Consider the following 8,747-nt stretch of genomic DNA (forward strand, 5'->3'; position numbering starts at 1 on the left):
CTTAACGGCCTTTGGCGGGAAAGACTGCTGGGGGCGGAGCTGAGGGGGGGAGGGACCTGGCGGTTGCTCCGGAAACGCGAACATCCTCGGAGAGTGCAGCTGGTCTGGGAGCGCCGCTGCTTATGATTCAAGTCAGAGCTCAGGCGTGACTTTGTCTTCCTGCCCTTTCTCCTCTGCGCAGGCCGTGGTTTGCTTAGACAAGTGTTTAATTTAGAGCAACCTAGCTTAGATTCCTTAGTAAATACTCTACACCAAGTACCGTTCCACCGTCGGTTCAAAACTTAACTTTGTATAGTTCAGTTGAGGTTGTGGCTTGATTTAGTGGCGGTGGTTCGAGCCCTGATGAGTCAGCCAGGACTGACCTCAGCTTCTCTTTAATCGCCTACCACTAGGCCTAGCGCAGAGGCGAGGTCCAGTGATTCATAGATAAAGAAAAAGTGTGTGTGTGTTTGCAGAATCCTGAGGTTTGTTTTTCTTTCTGAACTCATCCCCAGGCCTCTCAGGTAATAGACGAGCAAAGTGGTTGTGTGAGAACTGTGACCCTTGGAGAACACAGTTGCTGCTCAGGACTGATCCCACTTGCATGCTGGCCCAGGGAGATAAGAACTTGTTACATTTTTTCCAGAGACATAAGAAATCTGGATTTTTATGTGAAATGTTGGGATGTTAAAATATTAGTAATGAGGGGTGCGTGGGTGGCTCAGTCAAGCGGCTGCCTTCTCAGGTCATGATCCCAGGGTTCTGGGATCAAGCCCCGTGTTGGGCTCCCTGCTCCGCGGAGAGCTTGCTTCTCCCTCTCCCTTTACCTGCTACTCTGCCTACTTGTGCTCTCTCTCTCTGTCAAATAAATAAAATCTTTAAAAAAATAATAAAAATAAAATATTAGTAATGCATTCAATTTTAAGAAAACCCTGCAATCATAAATATGCTAAAACATCTGTACCCTGAGCTTAAGGAGGATTTTTTTCGTATTATGTATGTGTTTGTTTGCAACAGTCCCCAAGGAAGTGAGGCAGAGATACCCTAAAACATTAAAACTGGACTAAGATCTCAGGGAAAATGGGAAAATAAGGGGAGAGGAATTAAGATGAAGTCATGGGTAAGATTACTATACAAAATGCCTGCAGTAATTGCCTGGCCAATTACTAAAGATGGACTGCAAATTTGACTCCAGTCATCCCAGAAGTCATAGTAAAGAAGGGAACACAAGTATATTCAAAATTCTAAGTTCCCCGGGCGCCTGGGTGGCTCAGTTGGTTGAGCGTCTGCCTTTGGCTCAGGTCATGATCTCAGGTCCTGGTATCAAGCCCCTCCGATACCTGCTCAGCAGGGAGACCGCTTCTCCCTCTGCCTCTCCCCTGCCCCCTCTCCTGCTCTCTCGCTCTCCTCTCAAATAAATAAATAAAAATTAAAAAAAAAAACAAAATCCTAAGTGCCTTTGAGATTAAAAAAATAAATAGGTTGTTTAGGAGAAGGCCATGTTTTCTTAGTTCTGAAAGTTGATTGAGTGCATTTTACAAATGTCTCTGCGTGATCCCACAATAACAAATTCAGTTTGATCCTGAACAGATTCATAGAGGATCTTTGGTAGTCCTTGAACTCTCTGTGATGGTTTCCAAAATTATGCATATATGTGCATGTACTTTTTCTGCAAAGAGGATTTGAAATTTTAATCAGATTCTTGGGCGCCTGGGTGGCTCAGTTGGTTAAAGCTACTGCCTTCGGCTCAGGTCATGATCCTGGAGTCCCCGGATCAAGTCCCACATCAGGCTCCCTGCTCAGCAGGGAGTCTGCTTCTCCCTCTGACCCTCTTCCCTCTCATGCTCTCTATCTCTCTCATTTTCTGTCTCTCAAATACATAAATGAAATCTTTAAAAAAAAAAGAAATTTTAATCAGATTCTTAAAGGGGTCTGTAGATTCCCAAAGGGAAGAGAACCTCTGAAAATTTTAGAGGGGAGACCAGATTGTCTATCTTTTAGACCATCCTTCATTGGTTATCCTTCAGTGATATTTTTGAAACAGAGCTTTTAATAAAAAAAAGCTGATAATTTTTAAAATGGGAAGCTGACCAAAAAAGACACTATTTCAACAAATTTATTCAGTTTCTCTCACTGTCCTATTCAGTTAGCAGGAGAAAAGTAGGAGGTTTTTTTTTTTTAATTGCATGCATATCATGTATTGATTCTTTCATTTGACAGTTGTTCAGTGAGCACAGTTTATTTTATCCATCCACTTAAGAGTTATTTAGGCTCATCTTCTGTTGATTAATGTTAAGCTAATGATAACTGAAGTGATTTAAACATAGGTGCTTTTAATTTCAAGACATTCTCGTTCTGGAAAAAGAAGAAACTTGTGATTTTGCTTTGATTTTTATTCCTGTCCAATTTCATGCAATCACTACATTCTGATGTTCAGTTCAGAGGAATACAAGTAGAATTTAATATGGAATGAATAGGACATTCTTGTTCCTCTATTGACTGATTGTATTTGAATGTAACCAAATTATAGATTCTGGGGTCCATGATGAGGTCAGGCTGTAGCAGGAAAAGTCTGAATGGCTGTTTATCACGGTCTCCCAGGATGACATTAGTTTGGTGATTATTACAGTTAAGGTTGTGATTTTTTTGTTTTATTTATTTGAGAGAGAAGAGCGAGAGTGTAGGGGTGAGGGGCAGAGGAAGGAGAGGGAGAGTCTCAAGCAGACTCCCCGCTGAGCACGGAGCTCATCACAGGCCTTGATCTCTGGACCCTGAGGTCATGACCTGAGCTGAAACCAGGAGTCGGAAGCTTAACCAGACTTACCCACCCAGATGTCCTGAGGGTGTGATCTTAATATCATTATCCTAGAGTCGATTAACATATTTTAGTCACAAGAGTCAAAAAACAGAAAGCAAGTAAACCAAACCATTTGTTCATTTATTGGGTTGTGGGGATCAGATTCATTTTTGGTAACCAGGATGCTCAGATTGTGCACGCCAAAATAACTGTTTTGGCAGGTCTGGAAAACAAATCAGGCAGTTGCTTAGTAAATGAGGAATCGAAGCAAAATGAGGCAAATTGTTTTGAGAGATCTCATTCAGACAGTGGTGAGACCTGAAAAAATGACCCCCACCCTGCCTCAGAGTGTACCTATTCGAAGACAGGAAAATTCATAACCCCCTGGATTTTGTGTGTCTGTTCCCTGGATAATGATACTGGGTAAAGATTGGCAATTCTTTTTTTTTTTAAAGTAGGCTCAATGTCCAGCAAGGAGCCCAGCACAGGGCCTGAACTCAGGACCCCGAGATCAAGACCTGAGATGAGATCAAGAGTCAGATGCTCAACCCAATGAGCCCTGGCAATTCTCTTTCTGTAGGCTGATCTTCACATAAACAGCATACTAGGCAATTGATTAGATTTCTGCTAACTGATTTCCAGCCCCTTCCAGTTTGCCTCCTGAGATTACATTCTCATCTTAATTAGGGGTTCAGAGTGTCGGTCAACTCCTCAGTTACACAATCACTGGCAGTTTTAGGGATTTTTCCCACAGCCAGATAATTTATGAAGTATATATTTTACTAGCTTAATCCTCAAAAGTTGCCTTATTTTCAACACTTGTTGCTGTTTATAAAAAGTTACTTCCTCAAAAAATTGTAAATGCTTTCAATTTAATCTAGTAAGTATATACTAGTGTCAGCACTATATTTTACCCTGGAAATATTTACTTGAGGAAGAAAAAAGGGTTGAAGTCACACAACCCAGTTTTTCAGTTATTTGCCAAACACTTAAATTCTCTAAACCTGTGGTGATAGTTATGGAACTCTGTAAATATACTGAAAAATCATTGAATTGTACACAAAGCGAGTGAACTGTATAGTATGTAAATTATAACTCAATAAAATTATTTTTCAAAATGACTGGGGAAAATTATTTATAAAATCAGCAAAATCACTCTCCAGTACCATTTCTCTAAAGGCATTATTGTGGATAGGGAATATTGTAGATTAATTTGCACTGAAATATGACTTTCCAAATCTGGAAATTCTGTTTTCCATATAAATGTGTAATTCAATCCCTACTGTCTTCCTTGGGGATAACTGTTATTTTTACTGGGTGAAGAGTCACAAAGATTAGGAGTACTTGATTCTACTGTGTACAGTAGTTCCCTCCGGGAACAGTTGGTTTGCATGACTCTGTTCCCTTGTTCTGCTTGTTTTAGTGCTAAACAGTCTCTGAAAAAGGAAGAAACAGTATATATCTTTTTATTTCATTTCTATTTGTCTCATCTCTAGTAAACTATATGGAGGACATATTTCTGCTGTAACTTCTTTATTACCGGTAAAATCTCTGTTAAAATGAATATTATTGACAATTTACTGACTGCTTTTTGCAAGAGGTGGGCCGTTAGATGAGCAGAATGTTGTTTCTATGGAAACCTCATCATGTTGCTACCAGTGGATAGACACAATGGGTGCAAGGAATGTTTTCATTTCACAATATAAAAATGATGGCCACTTTACAGGCCCAAGTAAGTCCTCTAATAATATAGTCTTGGTAATCTTATTGGAGGACTGGCTTCCCTTATTCTTTGACTGATCTTGTTTTGTTTTTGGCTAATTCTTCCCATCATTAATAACAATAGGATATGATTTTGCCAGAAACCAGCTCTTAAAATGATCTGTTACAAAGAGATGTATTTTCACCACATCTTCCTCTTCCTATTAATATTATGACTCCCTCTTTCTGCTTAGTTCTTCCCCTTAAAAATTAGAAACTGCAGGGGCACCTGGGTGGCTCATTCGTTAAGCATCTGCCTTCCGCTCAGGTCATGATCCCAGGGTGGTGGGATCGAGCCCTGCATCGGGCTCCCTGCTCAACGGGAAGCCTGCTTCTCTCTCTCCCACTCCCCCTGCTTGTGTTCCCTCTCTCACTGTCTCTCTCTGTCAGAAAATAAATAAAATCTTTAAAAAAAAAATTAAAACTGCAATTCATGTTGTACATTTCCTAATTGGAGTAAATGGCTCTTTAAGGAATTTTATAAAAAACATGGCAGATGTTTTATTTGCCAAAAATGCTAACCATTTTTGACAAATCTTATAGCATGAATCCTATATAAGTGTTAGCTAGGTTTATTAGTAGTAATACTGGTATTAGAGGTTAATAATGCTACCAAGTATGTTAGAAATGATTTCAATAAAATTTTTTATTTGAGGTTTTGAAAGCATCACTGTTTTTTTCTCTATTGCTTTAAAAGGTATCCCAGATTAGCTGAAAACTCTCAGAATTACTTTTCTAGATTTACTTGCAGAGCAGAGTCATTGCAACATAGACTACATGGCCCACAAGCCTAAAATATTTACTTACTTACTTTACGGAAGAAGTTTACCAATCTCTGACCAAGAGGAAAATGATGGGCTTTTGTGAGTTTTACTTAAACTGAATTCAAAAATTCAGTTGTTGTCATGGCCTCTCTCTCTCCCTCTCTCCCATTCCCCCCCCCCCAGGTGTTTTTTGTCATAGGTAATATTCTACATTGTTAATATTTATCACCATAAGTAATACACTTTTAAAAATTAATACCTTTTTTTTTTACACATGCTTCATCAGCCATTACTACAATTTAGCGATAGGGTACCAAGGACTGGTGGAAACCAACTGCCCTACCAGTGGGAACAGCTTTGAAGAGGAGGTGTTCCTCAGCTCTGCTCCGTTGGGTTGCATTCTTTCATAGTCTAGTTGACTCAGAATTGCCAGTCAAGAGTGCAGGTTTGTGACTGTTCTTGCATTGAAGTAATTGTGGCATGCAGAGTTCATAACAGGTTTTGTTCTAAGTAAATATCTATTACTGCCCATTCACTGTGGAATTTGCTGATGAAATTTCCAAAATTTGCAGATTATATTCTACCGTTCTGGATCCCACCAGCCTTCAGGCTGGTGCTGGCACCACCATGCTGGCCCCAGAGGTGATGGCTGTGTAGTTGACAATCTAGACCCATGCCCCTGGGTGGGCTTGCACCTGCTTCCATGTGGCTAGGAGCCGTTCTGCCTCACCAGCCGTAATTCCTTCCAAGTTATTTTCTACTCTTTGTGGACTCCAGCCTCCAGGGGAGAAAAAATTCTTTCCTTTGCCTCAAAGTCTCCATTTCCCATCTTGGGATCTATCTTTATATAAGATGATTGAGAGTGAGAATGTTTGCCTTTAGAGGAACTTCCTCTCTTTTCTGCAGGAATATAACCTCTCCCTCCACCTCCATCAGAACAATTTCATCAGGTCTTAATGAGCCAACGTGGATATATTTTCTGAAGTCTGGATTGTTCACAATTAGCACCACATGTAGAACATTCTCAGTACATAGTCAAGGATGAACCTTGCCAGCCAAACATAGTCCAGTACATTTTTCCTTTTCCAGTTCCAGTTCCTCTAGTAAGAGATGAAAAACAAGTCTGGAGGGGCGCCTGGGTGGCTCAGATGGTTAAGCATCTGCCTTCGGCTCAGGTCATGATCCCAGGGTCCTGGGATCGAGCCCCACATCGGGCTCCCGGCTCAGCGAGGAGCCTGCTTTTCCCTCTCCCTCTGCCTCTTTCCCTGCTCATGCTCTCTCTCTCTGTATCTCTGCGTCTCAGATGAATAAATAAAATCTTTTAAAAAAATTAAAAAAAAAACAAGTCTGGATATCCTTTATGTAGTCTTTGGATCTCAGTTTCTGATACAGTGGAAGCCACCTCTTAAATAACATACTCATTCCCACAAAAACATATCTACATCAGTAATGAGATAAGAAATATTTCTATCTGTACATTCCTAAGTCCCCTTAATAATTTTACAGTGCTGGGGGGCCTGGGTGGCTCAGTTGGTTACGCATTGGCTCAGGTCATGATCCCAGGGGCCTGGGATCAGAGCGTCGCGAGAACCTTGCATGAGCCTCGCTTTAGGCTCTCTGCTCTTCGGGGGAATCGGGGAATCATTTCTCCTTTTGTCCCTCCCCCTGACCCTCCTCCCTGCCCATCCCCCCTGCTCATGCTGCCTTTCCCTCTCTCGCTCAAATAAATAAATAAAATCTTGAAAAAAAAATTTTTTACAGTGGCATAGCATGTATTCACCAAGCACAATTTATATGCCTAAGTAATATATTCAGCTTCTCAGTCTAAAATATCTGCAGTTAGAAAAAAGCTTTATAGTTTTTCTCAGAATGAGCAAGTGGGTGTTGCTTTAAATTTGTGCAACTAGAAAGCCCCATTAGGTAGGCTTCTTAACACAAAAGAAACAGTCTAAAGGATTATTCAGATCTTTTACCTTTATGGATACAATAACTGGTTATCACTCAACATTTTTTTTTAGATTCAACTAAATACAGATTTAAAACAAATTATAGGCATGTCTTTTAATAATGATTCAAGTCACAGTTCCAGAAAGTTTCTTATAAACTCTTAGTTTGCAAGTATACATACAAATATCTGGGGCTGTAGTTACAATTCCATCTGACAACGTACTCTTCAAATACTCTGATGGCCCCTTAAGAAAATCTCTCTCTCTAGATGTTTTTGTTGTTGTTGTTGTTAAAGATTTATTTATTTGACATAGAGAGAGAGAGCACAGCAGGGGGAGCGGCAGGCAGAGGGAGAGGGAGAAGCAGGCTCTCCGCTGAGCAGGGAGCCCGATGCGGGGCTGGAGCCCAATGCTGGGCTTGATCCCAGGACACTGGGATCATGACCTGAGCTGAGGGCAGCCGCTTAACTGACTGAGGCACCCAGGCATCCCTCTCTCTCTAGATGTTGATGCAGCAATTTGTATTCAACTATCTGAATGCCAAAGCCACACCCCCACAGATTCAGTCTTGTCTGCAGAGTGATTATCATTTTTGAGCCTTTGTCCTAAATCAGAGGAAGGACTTGGTTGGGGATAAAGCAATAGAGGCTCTCACTAAGCATGATTTGCATTGTCCCAAGTTATTAAAGTGGTTTCCAAAGTTTACACCGCTATAAACAGTAAAAAACTCCCTATATCAACCAACTTCTCTTAGGTAAGCCTACAATAATAAAACAAACCCACAAATTTCAGTGGCTTCACAAAAGGTTTACTTGTTACCTGTTATCTAATGGCAACCACGGGTGGGGCGAGACACTCCTCTCCATATCTGATTCTGGAATCCAGAACTCTGGTCTGGTGTGATGGGCTTTTGTTTAAATCCCCTATACCACTTACTAGCTGTGTGATTTTGCACAAGTTCCTTAACTTGCTTAAGCCTCTGTTTCTTCATCTATAAAATGGGGATAAGAATGGTGCTTTTAGGGCTGTTGTAAAGATTATATGCGTTAACATGTAGAAATCAACTAGTAGTAGAGTGCCCTGCACACAGAAGTTCTCAGTAATTTCACACTGCTTCTTATTCAGGCTCTGAGCACCTGTGCCCTTGGATTATCAACATTTGTGCTTCAGATGTGGGTCCACTTTACTATTCTTTGGAGGGAGGAATAAATGAAACTCAACTTTGTCTTAGGACTAACTTGATATTGTGGGGTTATAGCTTAGTAGAAAGTAGGTTGAAGTTCTTAATTTTTTTTGTTCATTTTCAGGGGGGAGATGTGGCCTATGCTGAAGAAAAAAAGAAAAGAAGTTGAGAAATTCCCTCCACGGATCACATAGAGAAAGAAAAATGTCCCTGGCCTCTAGGAGGATGCAGGACGCATCCTCTAGTGCCACCCAAATATATAATTGGAGGAAATGTGATGTAGCTCTTTTACCTTTCTATGTTTCTGAAGAATGTCT

This window comes from Eumetopias jubatus, unplaced genomic scaffold, assembly GCF_037043125.1.
Source record: "Eumetopias jubatus isolate StellerSeaLion01/CBP00866 unplaced genomic scaffold, mEumJub1_p1.0 scaffold_10, whole genome shotgun sequence".
NCBI lineage: Eukaryota > Metazoa > Chordata > Mammalia > Carnivora > Otariidae > Eumetopias > Eumetopias jubatus.